This window comes from Octodon degus, unplaced genomic scaffold (assembly GCF_000260255.1).
Source record: "Octodon degus isolate 3935 unplaced genomic scaffold, OctDeg1.0 scaffold00051, whole genome shotgun sequence".
Classification (NCBI taxonomy): Eukaryota; Metazoa; Chordata; class Mammalia; order Rodentia; family Octodontidae; genus Octodon; species Octodon degus.
Genome location: NW_004524627.1, coordinates 4334105 through 4355342, shown reverse-complemented (window position 1 = coordinate 4355342; position 21238 = coordinate 4334105). Strand labels below are relative to the sequence as shown.

Below are 21238 nucleotides of genomic sequence, written 5' to 3'. Positions count from 1 at the left end.
AACTCATAGCGATCCTCCTGCCTTAGTCTCCTGAGTGCTGGGATTACAGGTATGGGCCACAGCACCCAACCTGAGTCTTTAAAAAGTTTCATGCAGAAATTTTCGAGGGATGGAGTGTGGCTCAGTGTCAGAGCACTTGTCCAGCAGGTACCTGGCCCCAGGCTTAATCTGCAGCACCACAACAATGAAAAAAAATTACATTATTTATCCATTTCCATAACTGAAATGACTGCTATATTGTTCTAATAACTTGAGGGGGAGCAGACTTCTGTACCTGATTTTATTCAAGCCAGTATAAAAGCTTGGGTGCAAATCTATGCAAATGACAGAGCATGACAGATTCCATGCCATGCCCCTACTCTCAGAGCAAGGCTCTGGACAGCTTTTCCTACGGGGACAGAAGCCTGTGTGCTCTCCAGGCCCCAAGAGGGCACATGCCACAGCGTGGCACTTCCTTTTCCAAGTGCACTTTTAGTTTGCAAAGATTGTGGGTTTTCTTCCCTTCAAAGTAATTAAAGTGAAATCTTAAAACCACATCATACTACAAGTGCAGATTAATTATTTCAAGTTGGACATTGAAGTAACTTATGTACCAGTTTCAGATAAAAATCTGTAATATTTCAATTTTCAGCACCTTTGAAGCACTTGTACTGACAATAATGAAATCTTTGAATCAAATGTTCCTTCTTTAAAAAGTACTTTTAAAGGGACTACAGTATCATTCCAGAATTTTCTTGCTTTGAATTAGGAAACCTGGCCTGGGAGATGTCTCAGTAGAATAAGCGCTTGCCTGGCAAGAACAAGGGCCTGACTTCAATCTCCGGTTCCGCAAAAAAAAAAAAAAAAAAAAAAAATAGAATTAAGAAACCTGAGAGAAGAAACATTAAATTCCAATTAAAATAATCTTTGAGGCCTAACTGTAAACCTCTCACCACTGCCGGAGCTCTCCCCACAGGCTCATCCTTGTCACCCACAGACTGTCCAGTACACACTCCTGAGCTCTCCTGGCTCCACGCTTAGGTGTTGGATCAAGTCAAAACCACAGTCACAGTCCTTTATAATTTCCATCCTTTCATTCGACTGCAAGCTCTCCTCACTACTATGTCCTTCCTAGCCCCCAGGAAGGGCTTCCACCATTCTCCACAGCTATCTTTTTAGATCCAGCAAATAAACTCCATTAACCATAGTTCTTCTCATGAAACTTCAGTTCCTACTACTATCCTTTGTCTTCTTCCTTGGCCATCTTATTTAAAATATACTTCATATTTATACACAACTCATCAAATACGCCCTAACTAGATCACCAAGCAGGCCCACAGACTCAGTGTAACGCAGGCACACTAATGAAACCTGACATCAGTCAGCCTTTAGCAGCCTCCTCACAAAGACAGTTCATGTAAGCCTGTGGTCAAATAAACTCATACTTATTTTTCATCTCATATATTTTAGATTATCTGCCAACCCCAAATGTTTTTTAACTCCTGTATTTGGCTTATCATTAGTATATTTTATTTTGTTTGTCTTAGGACATTTTAAAACCCATTCAAGGTATTCTCAATATAGCTGATTATCCATAATATTAGTCATCTCTCTTAGGTTTTCATCATCAGAAAGTTGGACATTTAATTCAATCTAGGTCTTTATGGGAAAAAAAGAACACGGATTTAAAATGTAACAAGAGGACCCTGATGTACTTTATAGATTTTACAGATTTTGTAGAACTCTCTGAGAAATATATTACTGTTTTTACTGTTTCTGTGGTGATACAAGTCATAAAGCATGCATTTGTACAATAGGTCTGCTCAGTATCGTATAGTTCTGGGCCCCCATGAAGTCAGTCACGGGCTTTCTATTAAGGAGCCCTGCTAAGAATTCCTAAGCCCACAAAAACCTTTTGGTCACTAGGATTCATCTGTATGCAAACGTTTTGAAAATAATCAATTTTCCATAAGACAAATGTTAACAAGACATGAAAAATGACTCATTATTAGAGCAAACAATATTTACTATACATTCTGAGCTCTATTTATTTTCAAAACAAGTTAAATTTGTATCTGTAGACCTGAAGAAATATCCATGACACATTAAAAATGGAAAGCTTCAAAAGAATGTTTAGAATATAATCCAATTTTTTAAAAAATCCTCACAACACAAAAATAAATAGCCTAACACATGCACTGCAGACTAAGCCACATATTCTTTTCACAAATGTTCAGTAAATGTCTGAAATAAACTTAAAATAAAATTGTAATGCAATTTTACATATTGCACTACAAAATTTTATCTTGTGTTACTGACACAGAATTAGGTTCAAAAAAGCTATTTAACAGTGAAAATATAGAGCTGTAAACAAATTAGATAATAAAGTAAATGTCAGTCCCATTTGTATGGAATTATCATAAATTCATGCAGATATATTTTCAAGTCTTTCCCATCATCTGTTTATCAAAAATAATAAAGTATTTCATAAAGCATAAAAAAGTCCTCACAACCCTGCCAATTTACATACTTTTGAGTATAGAAAAAAGACTGAGAAAGAATTTACATCAGGCTAAAAACAGATAAGAATTAATTCTTGTCTTTGACTCATCATTTCTACTTTCAATTGTTACAGGTAAATACTGACATTTTACGAAGTAAAAAAATGAAAAAGTTAAAGATAGTGGGCAACAGAATCTATATTCTCTGATCGCCTACTCCACACTTCATGCAAATTTTCAAAATGCTTAGTGTCCTCCAAATGCTTAGTCCCCAACCAACTGTATGGCATTGGTTTGGCTCCCCTTCAAAGCACTCGGTGGTGCTCCCATCAAAGCTGTACATGTATCCACATTCACACGTGTGACTTTCTCACCTTCAGGGAAATACACTTCAGTAGAGCCATACAAAAAAGTCATAAATAAAGAGTAAAAGATAATAGGAAGTAGAGACAGATGTTTCTCAAATAATGAGATCAAGAGATGGTGGGGGGCTGGCGAGATAGCTCAGCAGACTAAGCCCCTGCTTTGGCAAGCACAGGGACCAGGGTTCAATCCCCAGTCTTGCATGCCATCCTGGTCCCGCCCCTGGGCATGCTGAGCCAGTGACTAAGTCTGGGCGTGGTGGCACATTCCTGTAATCACAGCACTGGAAAGGCTGAAAACAGGAGTCTCGGAGTCTGAGCTGCATAGTGAGACCCTGTACCAAATACATAAAATGGAAAAAGAGAGAGAGAGAGAGAGAGAGAGAGAGAGAGAGAGAGAGAGAGATGGAGAGAAGGAGATGGAAAAAAGAGTAGGGGGTGAAAAAGGAATTAAGATGCCAACTCTGCACAGGGAATGTGAACTTCATATACTGCAAACATGTATTAATTTTAAAAAGGAAAAAAGCTATGAGCACACTTAGCTTCTCAATCATACTAATCCAAAGCCCAGGGGAAAGCCATGTGCAGCACAAACATGACAAATTTCAGGGTGAAGAAGTACAGGCACAAAGTGGATCCTGCTAACCCAGTGGCTTTGATGTTGGCCAAACAGTAAATCACCTAGGAAGCATTTTTTCAAATACCAATGCCTGTGCGCACTTCAAAGATTCCGATGGAAGTGGTCCTGGCATGAGAGCTCATTCTGTTTCAAAGGCCAGCAAGCTAATTCAGACTTGTGGAGTTTAAGTTTCACCCTTCTGTGGCAAACTTTGTTACAAAGGGCACTTTTTCTATTTTAAGACTATTTTCTATTTTTTATTTTAAGACAACGAAAGCTGAAATCTATCAACCAGGTATTGCCATTATAACATTTATAATTTATTCTGTCCTTATGATGACTTTGATGCCTATATTAAAGTTCCTTCAATTTATGACTATATAATTAAGAGCCCCTCCCATATCAAAAGAATATTCACAGCTTCATCCTGAAAGTAATTTACAATTTAGTATGACTTTGGGAGACAAAGGATATGAATCATGGGGCCAATGAGATAGCCCAGTTTTCTAAAGCACCTGCTTAGGCAAGCTTAGGCAGCCACAGATGACCGCAGTTCAATCCCTGGCACCACATGCCAAGTGCCAGCCCTGCCCTCAGGGCTGGATGAGCCAGTCCCCTCCCAATATATATATATATATATATATATATATATATATATATATTTATGAATCATTGTGGGCCCCTAAACATGTTAACAAAAAATAAAAGAACCAACATGACTTAACTAATTAGTTGAGCTGTTATTGGACCTTAATCCAATTAACTCCCAAAGTCTTTGTGCTAAGTTTTGTAAATATTTTAAAAATTTAGTATCTATTATGTTGCAAAGAATTGATAAAAAGAAAACTATCACTTGAGATATTTTCCCCATTCAAATTTAGTATAAGAAAGGTAATATTACCACAAGAAAAATATCCACAAAATATGAAAAATAATTCGCTAACAAAATATTTATTTAGTACACATTAGAGTACATAAGACAGGATTCTATACTTCAAACTATTACTGAAAATTAAACAGAAAAGCATGTTAAGACAAGGGGCATTATATTTGTAACACCTGGCATTAAGAATTGCCTTTATACATCTGTAAGTACTGACTGCCTTAGCATATATTTTCAAACAAGTCTACACTGATGAATTGAAGTTTTGACCTACCATTTATTTCAGAGAAAACTTAGATCTGTACAAAAAAACTACATGAATATTCACAGAAATTGTAGACAATCTTAATATCCTACAACTGACAGTAATTAACTACAGTACACCTAACTCTGGAACTCTACTCAGTGATACAAAGAATGGATTACTGATACACATGACAATGACTTCCAGTTTTCAAGGACACATCTCATGAAAAGAGCCAATCTCAGGAGGTCACATACTGTAGATTCCATTTACATGACTGTCTCAAAATGACAAGACTATATACAGAGAGAATAGATGGGTGGGCCCCAGAGGAAGGGTGAAGGGGGCCTACAAAGGTCCCGAAGATGTGGGCAATGTATCATTGTTTTGAATGCAGTGATGGTTACATAAATCTACACAAGTAATCAAACTGTACAGAACTACACACACACACAGAGCTAGTGAGTGTTCTTAAAAGTAGTGGAGTCTGAATAAGTTCTGTGGATGTCCTATTGTGGTTTTCTGGTTGTGGCCTTATTTGAACAATCTTTTGGGGAAACAGAATGAAGGTACTTGCAATATCACTATACTACTTTTGCAAATTCCTGTACAAAACTAAAAACTCAACAATGTTTGGAGAAAATGTGAAGGGAGACACTTAAACATAAACCATTTTTCCTAATCTAAGTGAATATAAAGGGGAGAGATAAACGGAAGTAGAGAGAAGGTGGCTGGAGTAATATTTCCAGAGGATTTACTGTGTTCTCAGCACTACAGCTTATCTCATTTAACTCAACAAACTCTTTCAATTTTTGCTCATAAACAAGAAGAAAGCCCTTTAAAAGTGTTCACCAAGTGGAAGTAAGTAGATAAAAACCAAGCCAAAATTTGGAACTAACACAGAGGGCCCTCCAAGTGGGAGGAAAACAAAGCTGATTGCCTTTGACATCGCCTGCTGATGAAAGACACCAGCGAAGCCAGGTGCAAAGAGCGGAGATGTCAAAAGCAAGGTAAGAAAGTCTAAATGAGCTTAGAAAAAACATGAACCTGCACTCTGTGAACAATATCTGTGAGCAAGATGAATATTTACTTGCAATAAATTAGTTTTAAGTAAAATCATGCAGTTAAGATTGGATTCAGTCTCAGAAAAAGCAAAAGGAAATTTCTGCTCACTTTGACATCCCACCTCTGATTTAAATCACTGGCCTTTTGTTCGCTATGTTTTGTTAAGAGTGAGTCTTGCTATGTAGTTTAAGCTGGCTTTAAACTCACTGTGCAGCCCAAAGCCAAGATGATCCTTCTGCTTCAACCTCCCAAGTAATGGAATTACAGGGATGTACCATGGCACCTGGCTAAATCATTGCATTTTTTTTTTAACAGTATGGCAAAAATCAGAAGCAAATATCTATAATCCTAACATTTCTTAGGTGGGAAGTTTGCAAGTTCCAGCCCAGCTCAGGAACTTGGCCTGACTCTATCTCAAAATAAAAAATAAGAAAGGCCGAGAACGTAGCTCAGCAGGAAGGCCCTTGGTTCAATTCCCAGTACTGGAAAAAATTCTGAGTACTTAAGAAGTTTGTTATTCTGGTTGTAGTGTGCTGCTGAGACAGGAGCATTTCCCTGTGGAGAAATAGCATCTCATTTAATTTTTAAAATCAAGTGCAACCACAGAAGTCTATATTTAAAATACTGAATTAATCATCCTCTAAAGATGTAGACTGTCAAGAAATCCACTTATATACTCCCTGAAGGAAATGGAGTAACTGTTGTCCATTCTGCACTCAGGATCTCCTGATAGTGAAGGTACTCTTTCCTCTTACATCTTCTTAGGAGCAAATGCATATGCACTCAATGTTATCAACACCCTGGTTTCCTTAGGAGGTCCTTCCAAGTCCAAGCCAGGACAGAACACAGGTCTCTCCAGGGACCACAAAACTGCATCCCCAACCTTGGCTTTAGTAAATGTGGAAGATCTGAGAGTTGTCCTACATTCCTGACAAGTCTTCCTCACTCACACACAGTGAAAGTGGGGTGGAAAAAGACAAGCATGGAGAGGCATCAAGCATTTGGCATAAGAGATTAACTAATTTCTTCTGGGTAACAGCCTCAGCAGATTTTGATTTTTTTTTTTTTTTTTTCCGGAACCGGGGATTGAACTCAGGCCCTTGCGCTTGCCAGGGAAGCGCTTATTCCATTGAGCCATCTCCCCAGCCCCCTCAGCAGATTTTGAGAACAGCTCTGACTTCCTTTCCATTTTGTCTGGTGAAGAGAATCTCTCTAATCTCTGGAAGATTAACCAAGGAACTTTATTTTCACCAATGCTACAGTCTAATTTGTGGCAAAAATAAGTTTTTGAGTTTTTATAACTAAATATCTTCTTTGAATATAAATGATTTTGAAGTATGGTAATGGTATTGTGGTTATGCTTTAAAAGATGTTCCCCTCTGAATATGTAATTTTTAAATGAAGTGATTTAATAGCTGAGATTTGTATCAAAATAACATGATGATGGGGGAATGAGGAGTTTTAAATGTTTGGTGATGAACTGATAACTTGGGTAATGGGATTAATTATACTATTTTGTCTTCTTTGGAGTATGAAGTTCTGCAATATATTTTTATGTGGGATATAGAATATACCCCTGTAACAGAACTCTTAAAATCCATATAGAAATCTAGATTCTTTGAGTTCCTCCTACTGTACTGCATAGTTCCAAATCATCCCATCTGATACAAGTTTCCTATTTCTACAATGCAGAGCTAGAACATGATGGTTTTTCCAAGGTCACTTTCAATAAAGTTTTCACCCTGATAATGCCATTTGGTCTTTTTCTAAGCTGAATTTAAATTTACCTTCTGTTGTCTATAAGTAACTGATTCTATATTGAAATGGAGATAGGGGTCTCCTGACAATGTGTGATCTCAAAACAGCTCTATAGCACTATGGGCACCACTCCCACCGGCATTAATCACAGGGAAGAAAAAAAAAAGTTAGGGAGGTGATTAAGGTGATAAATATACTTCTATTTTCCATAGGTAAGGTGTAAATGATCTCTCTTCAGAAATATGCTTAAGGGCCAGGAAGGTAGCTCAGTGGCATAAGTGCTTGCCTTGCAAGTGCAAGGTCCAGAGTTCAATCCCCGGTACCACATACATACCAAAAAAAAAAAAAAAAAAAAAAAAAAAAAAAGGAAGAAGGAAATATGCTTAAGATATCTTTTAGTGTCACATTAAATACAAAATGGGCATATACTATCACACAGTAACTTGTCCTGAACACATTACTGCCAATATTTTCATAAATTTCTTGCAAAGATTTAATGGCAGTAAAAAATCTGACACCTAAATTACTACTAGTAAGAAATGGCTAAGGGCATTGTGGCCTATTCTTAGAACAAAACACCATGCAGTCAGCCAAAAAAAGGAAATAAAACCAGTAACAACATGAGTATAGTACAGGGTTGCAGGAACAACTTGGGCAGATAACCTGAAGTTTAAATATCCATTAGTCTACACTGATAATGACTGAATAAAAACGTAAGTGAGGGAAGACAGTCATATGTTGGGGCAAGAGAGTACCAAATCATCTAAGTGGACACTGCCCAAGGACCTGCAGCATCATTCCCTCCTGTGCAGCTAACAAGAAAGTACACAGAAGGGGACAGGGAGCTGTACCATATAGAACCCTGATGAATAACACACACCCAGAAGAGGCCAACACCAACTGGAGGCCTTGCTGATAGCAGGTACTTTGAAGACATGAATGCGTCCACATCTACTCTTTTTAAAAATTTTTTTATTTTTTTATGAGCAGAATATATTTATTGGGAGAAAGAAAGCTCCTGTCCCGAGAGAGGGACAGGAGGCGGGGCCCAAGCGGGTAGTTCCCCCCCACCTCTACTCTTGAACTCCTAACTTCGTCTACGCACAAGGAAAGCAGACACAAGTTTCCGCTGAGGAACATCCTATATCTGATAAAAAAAAACTGTGAAGGTCACAGAAAAAGAAGGCAAGTAAGAGCAACTGTCCCAGCCAAGGAGAGCCTCAGGAGACACAATGACTGTATGAGATGTATCCAGATGGGAACCTGGGACAGAAACCACGGAAATCTGAAGAAAATTTAGACTTTGATTAATAATACATATACAAATATTAGTTCACTAATTTTACCAAATTCATAACCTTAATGTAAAGTGTTAATAGGAGAAGCTAAGCCGGGCATGGCAACATGTATCTATAATTCCAGCCTTCTGGGAAGCTGAGGTGGGAGGATCACAAGTTTAAACCCAGCCTGGGCAACTTAGCAATTTGGTAAGACCTTGTCATAAAATAAAAAAAGAACAAAAAAAGGGCTGCGGAAACAGCTCAGTATGATGGCCCTGGATGTAACTTCAGTACTGGGACAGGAGTGGACAGAGGAAGGTAGATGTAGAGTACAGTATATTGGAACTCCCTGTATATTGTTACAACTTTTCTGTGAATCAAAAGCTTTTCTGAAAGAAGATAAGTTTTGGAAAATAGAAAAAAATTTAAATATGTGTACTTACATAAGTACTAATATTAATGAATATTCTAATATGTAGGCATAAGTATTGACTATGGCCAAGATGTGAGTTATAAATAATATGCATGCTATGAGCCTTTATGTGTTTTTTAAATATGCAAGTGTGTATAGACCAAAAAGCCAGGACAATTATACATAAACATTTTTCCCTGGGAGTGGTTAATGTTCCTGGTGATTTATCAAGGGTTATCTTTCTCTACTGTCTCATCTTATTTTTCCACTAAGCACTACAACTCTTCACACTGAACCTTCATGTTTTTGTAATCAGGAACAGAGTTTTACTTTGGAAAAAAAATACAATCTACAACTGACAGAGTATTCCTTCCTAAATAACATGTATTTAAGACATAACTAAATTTACTTTAAAAAAAAAAAAAAAAACAACCCTGAAAAGGACAGCACAGAAAAGCAGTTGAGAGCCTTTGATTTAATGAGGCTTGATTAAAATCCTGTGCTTATCACTTACTATCTGCATATTAGGCTGTTGAATAACTTGTTTCCTCATTTTTAAAAATAGGGCAAACCAACAACCCTAACATTTTTACTTATTCATATAAACATATTGAACCCTGTATACAGTAACACACTCATATTAACATGCATTTGTTAAGAAAATGTTTCACAGCATCAAATTTCATTAAAAATACACAATAGGAAAAAATTAAATGTCAAGAGCCTTACCATACTGGTGACTTATTATTGACAGTATTAATGAGTAAAAATGCAAGTAAAAACAAAACTTAAGTTTCTCAGAGAATGTAACAGGGAACAAAGATACACCCAGCACCTCAGCTCACTATGCACTGGCAGCAATTTACCAGTCATTTCCGCTAGACCTTCGTTACAGCCTTAAACATGCCGCTGTTCTGTGCCACAGCACTGCTGAGAATCCTCCACTGAACAAAAGTGAAAGCCACTTTTCTAATCACAACCAGCCTAAACTCAGTTTTCAAATATCAATGTACACATCCCCCATCCAGGGCAATACAATTTTTCTATGTATATTCATAGTTATTAAAACTCCGTCTATAAAGTTAAGTTTTAAAAAGGGCTTTTAGGGGCCAGGGAGATGGCTCAGTAGGATAAGCGCTTGACTGACAAACGCAATGATCTGAGTTCAATCCCTGGTTCCACCAAAAAAAAAAAAAAAGTGCTTTCAGACGAGATGCATATTTTGATCTCCACCAAAATCTTGGGTGGGTAGTTTTAGCTCATTCGAGTTGTCCCACAGTATATGCAGGGCATTTGTTCCAAGAACCCTGAAGATACCAAAATCTACATAGGTGCCAAATCCCTATATAAACTAGTGTAGTATTTGTTTAGAACCTGCAGACATCCTCCTAAAGATGTTAAATCATCCTGGGAAGATTTATAATGCCTAATACAGTGTAAGTACTATTTAAATAGTTGTTATGCTATGCTGTTTAGGGAGTGACAGGAAAACAAGTCTATCCATATTTAGTACACACATAATTTAATATTTTAAAAAATATTTTGGATCCAGGGTTGGCTCTGTTGATAAATGTGAAACTAGAGGATATGGAACCAGTGGATGTGGAATGCTGACTATACTTACATTAATTTACTCTAAGTATAATCCTTATGATACAGAAGCATAATAGATAAATCTAATCACAGAAATTTCTAAAGGTCAAACAATCCAGGTCAGAAGAACGTATTAGTTTCAAGTGAAAAATCTACCTACCCTATTATCGTATGATCCAGGGCACAGACCCTAATCTGGTATCATAGGAGGAGAATCAACCATGTACAAAATAGTATCAATTGCTGCACCAATTTCTTCTACACCAGAAATGCAAACTGTTCAGTCTAGTTCTGTTAAAGGAAGTTAATTTTAATATCAATGTTTGAAATAACAAAAAGCTAACTTTACTCAAGGCTCAAAACCACATACACTAATAACAACAACAATAATGTATTACTAGCCCAATGCTGCATTTGTAACTGTACATGATTTACTTGAACTTTCCTGAAAGAACTCTAATGTTGACATTTACTAGGCCCTAACATGTTTTTCTGAAATATGCTCAACTGTTTTAACTTTTAAGTTCCTTGGAAATGAACTTGATTTATGAGATGAGACAAAGTCATTAAGTCAACTGGCAAATAGATGAAACTAAATAGACTTCTTTTGGTTACCTAAGAGAAAAAAGGTAGGGCTGGGGAGATAGCTCAGTGGCTTAAACGCCTGCCTGGCAAGCACAAGGTCCTAAGGCTGATCACCAGTACAAAAAGAGTGATTGACTTGAAGGTAATGTGGTTAGTTTTCTTAAAATAACCAGAAAAGTATATAAAGCAGGGAACCTTTGAGCAGAGCAATTACATTATCTTTGTGCTAATTGTACAATCCCCCAGTTTCTTTTTCAAAATCATGTTCTCTATCACTTGTTTAGTTTCTCTAAATTCTCAACAATAACTGAATAAGGAACCATACTGGCTTCTCATACCGACTATTTAATTCATACATCAACACTACTATTTTCACCATTTCAAAGATGAATAAACCAAGGCTGAATATTTTAAATTGTTCAACTTATACAGGTAATACTAGGCAGACAGAAATTATTACCTTATAAAATTTATGTACCAAAGATATATGTTCTATGGTACATATGTATTTGGTACATAAATTTTATAAGGTAATAATTTAGGTTTTTCATTTAAACTTTCTAATTTTTTGACCTATTTAGGTTTTTGATTTAAACTTTCTAATTTTCTTTAGCCTGATCCTCTAATCGGAGTTAATTGTATATATTTCACCTTTGGCCACAATGTGACATAATCATTCACTTATCAGTATTTCTACTGAATTATGAGTTTATGGAGAAAATGGGCCATACCACTTCTTTCTGTAGCCCAGAACACAGGCCCAGAATTAGCACATCTTCTTAGTAGTCTAACTGTGGCATTTGGGTCATTTTTTTAATGAGGATGTTGATTCATATACCATTACTAGACAACTAGCTATTCCCCTGTTTCAAGACACCCAACAAACAGCAGCACAGTTAGGGAGGGCCTGGGCAGGAGCAGTACTCAATTTGATCAACCCCTGTGCTTTAGTCCGCTGAGCTATCAGGCTATAAGGTTCTTCTGACTTTTTTAACACCACTGTGTGTACTGTATAAGAATTTTTTTTTTTTTCTGTGAGTCTACAGGGTCTCACTAGGTAGATTGGACTTGTGGTAATTCTCCTTTTTTCAGCCTCCCAAGTGCTGGGATTACAGGGGTGCGCCACCATGTCGTCTCAATCGCAGTCTCAGGCTGACGTGGGGGCCAGGCTGGCACAGCATACTGGGGATTGAACCCCAGCCGCTGCACTCTGTCTAAGCAGGTGCTTTAGTCCGCTGAGCTATCAGGCCAACCTTTTGTATGGGGAATTTTTCCTTGTTACATTTCAGAACTGCACTCTCATCAGTTGACTTCCAACAGCTAATTCACACTATAAAAAACTATATTACAGCACAGCATGATATTCACATGCAAGAATATAAGCCAATACAAAGAAAAAAAATATGAGAAAATGTGAATAAACAGTGTAAGATAATGTCTTGCCACAAGCTATCTTTTAATTATAATACTAGAGGTCCAAGGGGCAAGACCGTACCACTGATGCTTTCCCACACAAGAAACTGCGTCAGTGGTTAAAAGCATTTTGTGAATGTTACAGTATAATTATGACAACAGTGAATATTTAAGGAGACAGCAAATCCCTCAAAATAAAAGGAGTATTTATAAATCTGTCTTTTTCAACACTGACGGTCTTAGAACTTAGGAGAAATGCAAAAATACACATGATGTCATAGTAACACTAATTAATGTAGTTACTAATACATTTATTCTTTTAGGGGACCTTTTATAAATACTAAAGCTTCAGGCTTTTTCTGTGTCAAGAAATTATCTCTTGTCCTTTGTAGCAGTACTTACCTTCCTCTTCCTGGCCTCCCCTAACCTGTAGCCCACACTTGACTTGTCTGTTCTGTAATCTTTCAGATAAGCAGTGAAAAATGTGTGTAACTCTTGAGTAAGAAGTTAAAATGACAGTACTATGTAATTCTCCTGACTCTTTAGTATTAGTCTTTTAGCATATAAACCTAATTCTTAGAAACATAAACACAGGAAGTTCAATGTTCTAAGAAAAGCTAATAATAATTGATTCATACTGGCTACTCAGGAAACGCACAGCAAAGATCTGTGTTCTATAATAAAGTCCAACAATAAATCCACCTAGTAATGCCTACCACACAGGGACTGGGAAAACAAAACACCCAGGAAGTAGATGAGTAATGACTAAAAAGTACAGGAAAAAATCAACATCAATTTAGGGCTGAGAATGAAGAGCTGTAGGGCATGAGGCAGATCTGTGCACTAAACAGACAGAAGCAGTTCAAAGACAAGGCGCTAGAGGAGAAGGGGCCATCAACAAAGGGATGAGTCAGGAGTGCAAGCAGACAAGAATCCTAGCAGGCAGGAGCAACAATAGTGGCTACACTAAGAGGTACCAAAATATTCTGGAGGTGGCAGACAGGAGGGAGGCATACACATGCCAAGAGAGGGAAAGAGAATAAAAAGCATTCCGAGCAGGGGACAGTCAAGAGCAAGGCAGAGAGTTGGTGAAATAGAATCAAGCAAGGAACCCTGGAGAGACAGGAAAAACCACACAAGTGAGGCTAAATGCGAAGCAGGAACAGTAGAAGGCAAAAGGAGGGAAGAGAGGAAAAGCTGGCCTAGAGGTGAAAACAGTAAAACTTAACCAGATGTTTTATGGAACTTTGTTTCATTAAATTAAAATCTCTTTTCTTATATTTCTCCTTGTTGAGTAAAAAACTTGATTCCTAAGAGCAAAACTTTCTATATTTTACAGAAAATGACTGATCAGTTCTGCTCACCATTAATGATGTCAAGATCCTAACAAGAAAGACTGAACATGAAACAATTATCATACTATCTATTCTTTCTGTCTATTTTTCTTTGGTGTTGCTAGAGATTGAACCCAGGGCTTCACCAATGTTAGGCAAGTGCTTACCACTGAGTTACATTCCCAGCCCAGGTCAAGCACTCTTAACTCTAACCAACATAGAAATTTCTTACTGAAAGTGTGTATATGCACATGAATGACCTTAATGACACTTTCATGTGTTAATATAAAGGTTGTCCCCCTTCTTTTTGTGCTTAACAGCATTTAGAGAAATCCTTTCAAGGTGACATCAATATTGCTAAAAAAAAAAAAAAAAAAAGTCTGATATAAGCTTTCACAGAGTTAAAAGGTTTTATAAATTTTCCATTAAAATTCCGTCCCTCATGTTATCCTGGTCTCCCAGGAAACTGGGAATAGAACACGTAGACTACCCTGATTTCCATCTAGAAAATGTGAACAACAACAAACACTGGCAATAACAAAAAGCTAGTAAAGATGAGCAATGTGGAAAAGAATGGAAACTATTCTATTCTTGATTCTGGAAAATAACCCAGGGGAGAATAGCAAGTGTACCAGAAGTCTATTTATGAAAATGAAATTCTTATTTTAAACTGAAAATATATAACAGTCAGGGCTTCAGTGCCAAAAATTTGTTCAACAAAAAAGTAGGCATCTACAGAGGCTGGGCGTAGGTAAAGGAAGATGAAACTAAAGTTGTGATGAATATGAACAAGAAACATCACATCACTATAAAGAAATAACTCATCGACACACCACACCCTTTCATGATTACTCAGTAAGAGTCCATTTCTGTGGACCAATATCTCAGTGTGTGATTATATTGCTCTTCCTAGTGAGGTGACTTTTCCATCCATCCATAATAAAACTTTGATCATAAGTAGATTGGACTACCGCAGTAGTGGTAAATAAATATAAACAAAGTGGATGGGTTAACAAAGATAATGTAAGAAATACATAGTGAAATGTGCTAGGATCTTATCACTCATATTATCATTAACTATCTTCTTTCAGCTGCTCAAATATCTTAAATGACATTGGAGTTGCTTCTTGAAATGCACCTTCTCTTCAGTTTTTTAACATTCTTCCACAAATATCTTAATGAGTCCTCAGGCCATCCAGTCCACTCACAGGTATTATTTACTTCTGCAAATGGTTGTCGTTTGGGGAGACTTCTTGAAGGAATAAACCTGGTCTGCTGGTCTCTACTGAGGACAGGCTGAAACTAGGATTATCTCTCACATTCAAAGATGACATGGAAGCCAACTGTGCTGTTTCCAAGGTAAGAGGCCTTAAAAAAAGAAAAGTTACAAATCAACCAGACTTTAAAAATGATTATAATCATGCAGTGCAAATTTTCACACAATATTGTATTTCAACTAAGGTTAAAAAATAATTCCACTAGGAAATTTTAATGTTTCACTTCAGCATTAAAAAATACAGTATTTTCAAAAAAAAAAAAATTAAGAGTACCATAGAATAGGCAATAAGTGTTGCAATAATCAATTCCTGAAATTAACAAAAACCATCAGTTATAATTGAGGAAATTCTTTTTTATTTTAAAGAAAAAAATTCAAAACAATAGGAAGATAACAATATATTAAAGGCAATAGGATAGTAATAATAATACATTGCATACTGTTATCTTTAAATTATCCAAAGTACAAGATATAGGCATTTAATTGTCCAAACAATATTAATACAAACCTTTCTTTTCAAAGAACTAAGAGAAAAAATTAGCAGTCCCTTCCTTTTCTCCTTTCCCCTATCCTAATTTCTCTTTCCTTTTGGACAGTTTCTTCTCATTTTATACATACTGTACATTTTGGATCTTACTCTTTCAGCTTCTCACACTAGGGAGACAATACATTTGCACATGTGCCTCTGGTTTATTTTTCTTATGAATATGGTCTTGAGATGCATCCATTTACCTACAAAAGTCTCAACTCTATCCTTACAGTTGAGTAGTAGTACTTCATTGTACAAAAAGGCCACATCTTTTTTTAACCATTTCTCAGTTTATGGGTATCTGGGTTGTTTCTAAGATCTAGCAATTGCAAATTGTGTTGCTATAAACATATATACATATATACAGTTTTGTTACAAGGTTTTTAATTCTTTTTGGAAGATTCCCAGAAGGGGAATAGATGGGTTAAATGGGACCTCCAATCCTTAAAACAAAAATCTCTTGTGACTGACTTTTCATCTCTTACCATGGCCAGGGCAGGAGACATAACACCATTTCACTGTGTTATCTTCCTTGCAAACGGTATGAATAGGGATATTTTATGTTCAGCTACACATGGAGCTACCGGAATGATGATCTAGAAAACTTCAAGCCACAAAATTCTGGAATTTTATATTATCTGGTGATATAATCAGTTCTACTAAACCAACTCTTTTTTCTTCTTCTTCTTCTTCTTTTTTTTTTTTTTTTGGCAGAACCAGAGATTGAATTCAGACCCTTGTGCTTGCCAGGGAAGTGCTTATTCTACTAAGCCATCTCCCCAGCCCACCAAACCAACTCTTGCTAAGTCCTTTTGCTTCACCCTGATTTTCTTATCTCTAAAATACATGGCTGGTTACTTTTACAGGGAGAAGAGACACTCAGAATACATATGTCTCAGTGCTGTGGCAGCCCTACAGAATCTGCATGTCTGGGCTAAGCGAAGATACCTGTTATTTTTATAATAAAACCTAGGTAGTTCCAAGGTACACTACTGGTTACCAAACTAGGTCATGTTCAAGATCTAGTTCCACACGCCTATAATTCGTAAATGGAGTAGCAAAGACTTCACATGAAATTATCCTAGCCTCACATGAATGAATCGGTGTAACTCATTTTCTTCTGCTAACTACCCTCCCAACTCAGGAATGGCCTGTAGTTACATCTAGCATGCCAACTAGATAAATGCTTCAACGTAGATCATTTCAACTCAAATTTTCCAAGTTAGTTCCATAGACATTTAAGTAGAACAGACTGTGGGGCGATATTTGTAAGTTGCTTCCATGTAGGCCATCTCAAAATAGAAGATGTTAAAATGACAGCAACACATGCCACTTCTTCACTGATTGAAATTCTGAAGCAACCTGGAGACGATGACATAACAGCCTTGCCAGTGGAAAGGGTCAGTAACACAGAATACTGTACCTGCAAAGTTTGGGTCCCCCTGGCTGCTAACCAGGTCTGGGGCCTGTGTTTCGCTCGAGGCCATATGGGCAAGGCAATATGGTGACTGGTATATTCCCTTTGAAGTCTTCAATGTTCAGTGGTTGTTGATGCCCCATACCTCCAAAGTAACAGCAAGCTCACAACAAAATGGGTATGTAACTGAGCTTCTGGGGGGCAACATTTTTATTCCTCTTGCTGCATACTGATTGTAGGCCCTTGTCTAATTACACATGGCTTTATTCTAGTGAAAGTGACTATATTTCAGCTCTGTCACCAAAGCAAGGAACAATTTTACATTTTTCTCCCACCAACAAATATTACTTGGCCAGAAGAGATCTTCGGACCCTAACTACACTCATTGCTCAAAACAAACTGAAAAAGTGGATCAGAATTCCATACAGGATGAAGTAAATGGACAGAAATGTGTAAGAAGCAACCAGAAACACCTACATCATGAGAAATATTGCCATTAGGATTTTAAATCTGATAAAAGTTTTAAAAACAGAACGCAGTAAGGTATCAAATGCCACTCAATAATATTTAATTTGGCATAAGATAGGTTTTTTTGTTTGCTTGTTTATTTTGCAGTACTGGGGTTTGAACCTTTGTGCTGAGTTGTATTCCCAGCCACTTTAAAATTTTTCTATCTTGAGAGAAGGTATCCCTAAGTCACTAATTTGGCCAGTCTGGGCATGAACTTGTGATCCTCCTGCCTCAGCATTTCAAAGTGTGGGCATTACAGCTATGCCTGACCACTTCTGCTATTTGGTATTAGTTTTGACACTAAATCAGTAACAAAAGTCATTGTTCTGCACGCTGATAAATCATTATCTAAACTCCAATAGCTACACAGAGTTAAAAATCCCTTGAAATTCAATTCAGCGGTTCTCTCCTCATCTCCAATCACTTCAATGCACAGCACTGCATCCCTTTGACCATTTTCTTATCAACTTCTATTTGGAAAATCCACCAATTTCTCAGTCCAGAGCCACTGCAATTTTATGTTACTTTGAAATTCTAAAAACTACAATCTTTTATAGCTACAAACATAGTGTAAATGTTGAGATCACTCTTTGGAGTAGTAGCAAATGTTGCAATCTTCTCTTTTCCAGAGAAATTACACAGATGGGAGCCAGGACACCTCTTTGTCATGATCTTGGGGACGTGACTCCACTGCCTCACCTGACAAACAGAAAAACTGTATCTACTTCAAAGGACTGTCATGGGATTTAAGTAAACATGTCAAGGGGCCTGGGACATTTGGCACACTTAAATGTGTGCCATTATTTTGTTTTATTTACCTCCAAATTCTCATTTGGTTTCATAGGTGGCACAAAGTTTGCCTACCTAATTTGTTACAAATGGTTCTAATTATCTTCCATGTTTTCACGTTGGGCAATTGATACATTTAAACTTGCTTTGTATACCAAGGCAGTTCTTAAAAATAGTATTATATAAATACATATTAGCTGGCCTCGAGGAACTCATAGATGGAGTGGGGAAACACTGCACAAACAGCTTATGCATGAGGGTGTAATATAAACAGTTAATGTTCAAAGAGCTCACTGTGGGTTGCAGTTTGTGTCCTACACTTAAAGGTACGTGGGATTTTTGTAAATGGAAATGGGCAAGTATTCCAATGTACTATTCATTCCACAAATACATTATATACTGAGCACATCTCACAGGCCAGGCTCCGTTGTAGGTGTGTGTATGGAGCCTACAAGAGATACAAAAGGTTCCTGCACTCTGTGAGCATAAAGGGCACTCCATATTAGAGTCAAGTTTTTTTTTTCATTTTGTTTATTTTGTTTGTGGTACTTGGGATGAATCCAGGGCCTGGAGCAAGCTAGGTAGAATACAACTTTACCACTGGGCTGTATTCTCAGCCTGAAAGGCAAGTTTTGAAGTAAAGAATGAGAAGGGCTAGTCTTTCTATCATAGGAAACAGTGAAACAAAGCCTTACAGATAGGACCCAGTGCTGTTACTGCAGTTACCATGGATTCCCAACAGTCACAAACATACAGAAATTCAATGATAATTCAATAATTAAGTTCTTATAAAGCACAATAAGGGGAAACTCTACATATTTCTTGACACAAACAAGAGATTTATAAGAATAAACAATATTATTGGGATTATTTTTGTTAACTAAAACTTTACTGAAATGAATGTCTAATGATGCAGTGTTTGTATATTCTTGTGCTTTGGGGTACTCTTTACCCCCATTCTTTTTTTATTTCATCTATCAGTGACTGCCCACAAAAATCACAACAGAGAAAATGCCTAAAGATGCATGTGGTAGCAAGAATCTACACCAAAGAGAAGTACTCACTTCAAAAGAAAACACAAACATCTTTTTCTGCTTAGATGCTCCCAGTGATGCCAACTCTCCACTCACCCTTCTGCAAGAACAGTACCTTCAGGTAAGGAAAGCCTATTGTAAATACTGACGGCAAAGCTTTCTCAGCCTCTCCTTCCTCCCAAGGACGGACACTGGAATCTTCTGACTGGGTAAAACCCAGCATTTAAATCATGACACACCTCTCCCAGAACCCTAGCCGGCCTCTCCCAACCTTTTCACTCCCAAGGCGCAAACTGTTACATCCCACCAGCATTCTCAGAATCTTGCAGTTGTTAGGCCTGTGTAAATAGTCAAACTTCTTCAATGCACAAAGTGCTCATGTCAACAATGAATTGTATCTAAGGCATATTAAGTCAAACTGAAAAAGTATCCACCTATACCGCAGATAATCTAGCATTCCTAACATATGATGCCCAATAACATCTTGCAAGACTGCAACAAATAGCAAGCTCACTATTTTTTCATCTCCTTTGGTATTGGAAAACTTGTCTTTGTGCTTCATTATGCCCTTTGTTTAGTTACTTAGAATTTAAATATGCAAAAAGGGGCTATTTAAGAAGAGGACATTATGGTCTTCCCAAAATTTACTTTTCCTACATCCTGTCATAGCCTGTTTACTAGGTGACAGTGTTACATAATAGGAATGTGGATAAGAGATACAGGGCGTTGGAAATTACTGAATACCCAAATAGTTTCAAACCCATCTTCCAACTTGAAAAACACACTAATTTACTCCAAATATCATTACTTAGTGCCAGTACTTATTTTACAAAATTGGTAACAAGGACATAAGTATACATTTGGACATATTCAAATCAAACTCACATATTTAAATACTTTAAGCAACCTATGATTATGCAGCATTATCCTCGAAGATTAAATACACTAAAGCATTCAAGACCACTTGGGAAATGCCTGGTAAAAAAATTATTACTACTCAACATTGGCTATTACTAGTTTTCCTAATGTCCAAATTTCAAAATAAAAAGTTCCAAAATCAAGTCTGTGATTACGTATGCACAAAAACACCTAATATATAAACACTACGAATAAAGCTGGTATTGTTACTGTACCAAGTGAGGGTCTTAACCTAGTGAAAGAGATTAAACTGTACCAGATGATCCTTAAAAGGCCAGAAAACTTGCTTCGGGCAATGCTACCTCCTTCCTCTGTTCGTCAATCAGGAATACAATCTCTAATGGTTTTGTATGAATTATACTTAGAAGCCAACGGACACCAGAGAGCTTGCTCAATTCGAATAGTTCAGTCAAGCAGGTGGATGAGTGGTCCCTGACTTCAAGGCTGCACCAACCCTTGAAAATCTGATCGCTTCAATACTGTTCTGAAATAAATCCTACAGAAAGCCACGACCTGTCTTGTGCGGGAAAACACGTTTTTCAAGTCACTGAACACATCTTCCTCACATATCCCAAAGTCATTTCAACTAACAACGCCACGGCATCTTGGCCCCATCCGTCTTCAAAACACTCCACGGTCTCGGCCACGCGCCGTCCGCCGCGCTCGGCGTCCGGGGACGAGCGGGGCTCAGCCTTCCTCCTGCCGCCCGGCCCTCCGCGCCCGGCCCCGCGCCCCGG

The 21238-nt window shown here is 37.4% G+C and overlaps 1 protein-coding gene across 3 annotated transcripts in view; it reads right to left on the bottom strand.

Moving 5' to 3' along the window:
- Slc20a2 (solute carrier family 20 member 2) overlaps positions 1-21238 on the bottom strand; it is a 107373-nt gene that overhangs the window by 85281 nt on the left and 854 nt on the right. Inside the window, exons 1-2 of one of the 3 annotated variants that reach the window (XM_023717234.1) lie at positions 20804-21113; positions 15237-15396 (exon numbers count right to left, since the gene is read on the bottom strand). The exons of 1 other annotated variant lie outside the window; for it this stretch is intronic. The gene's annotated coding sequence lies outside the window, so the exon portion shown is untranslated. Of the gene's footprint in view, positions 1-15166; positions 15209-15236; positions 15397-20803; positions 21114-21238 lie in introns of those variants that run through there. One more of the 3 variants, XM_023717237.1, reaches the window with a different exon arrangement.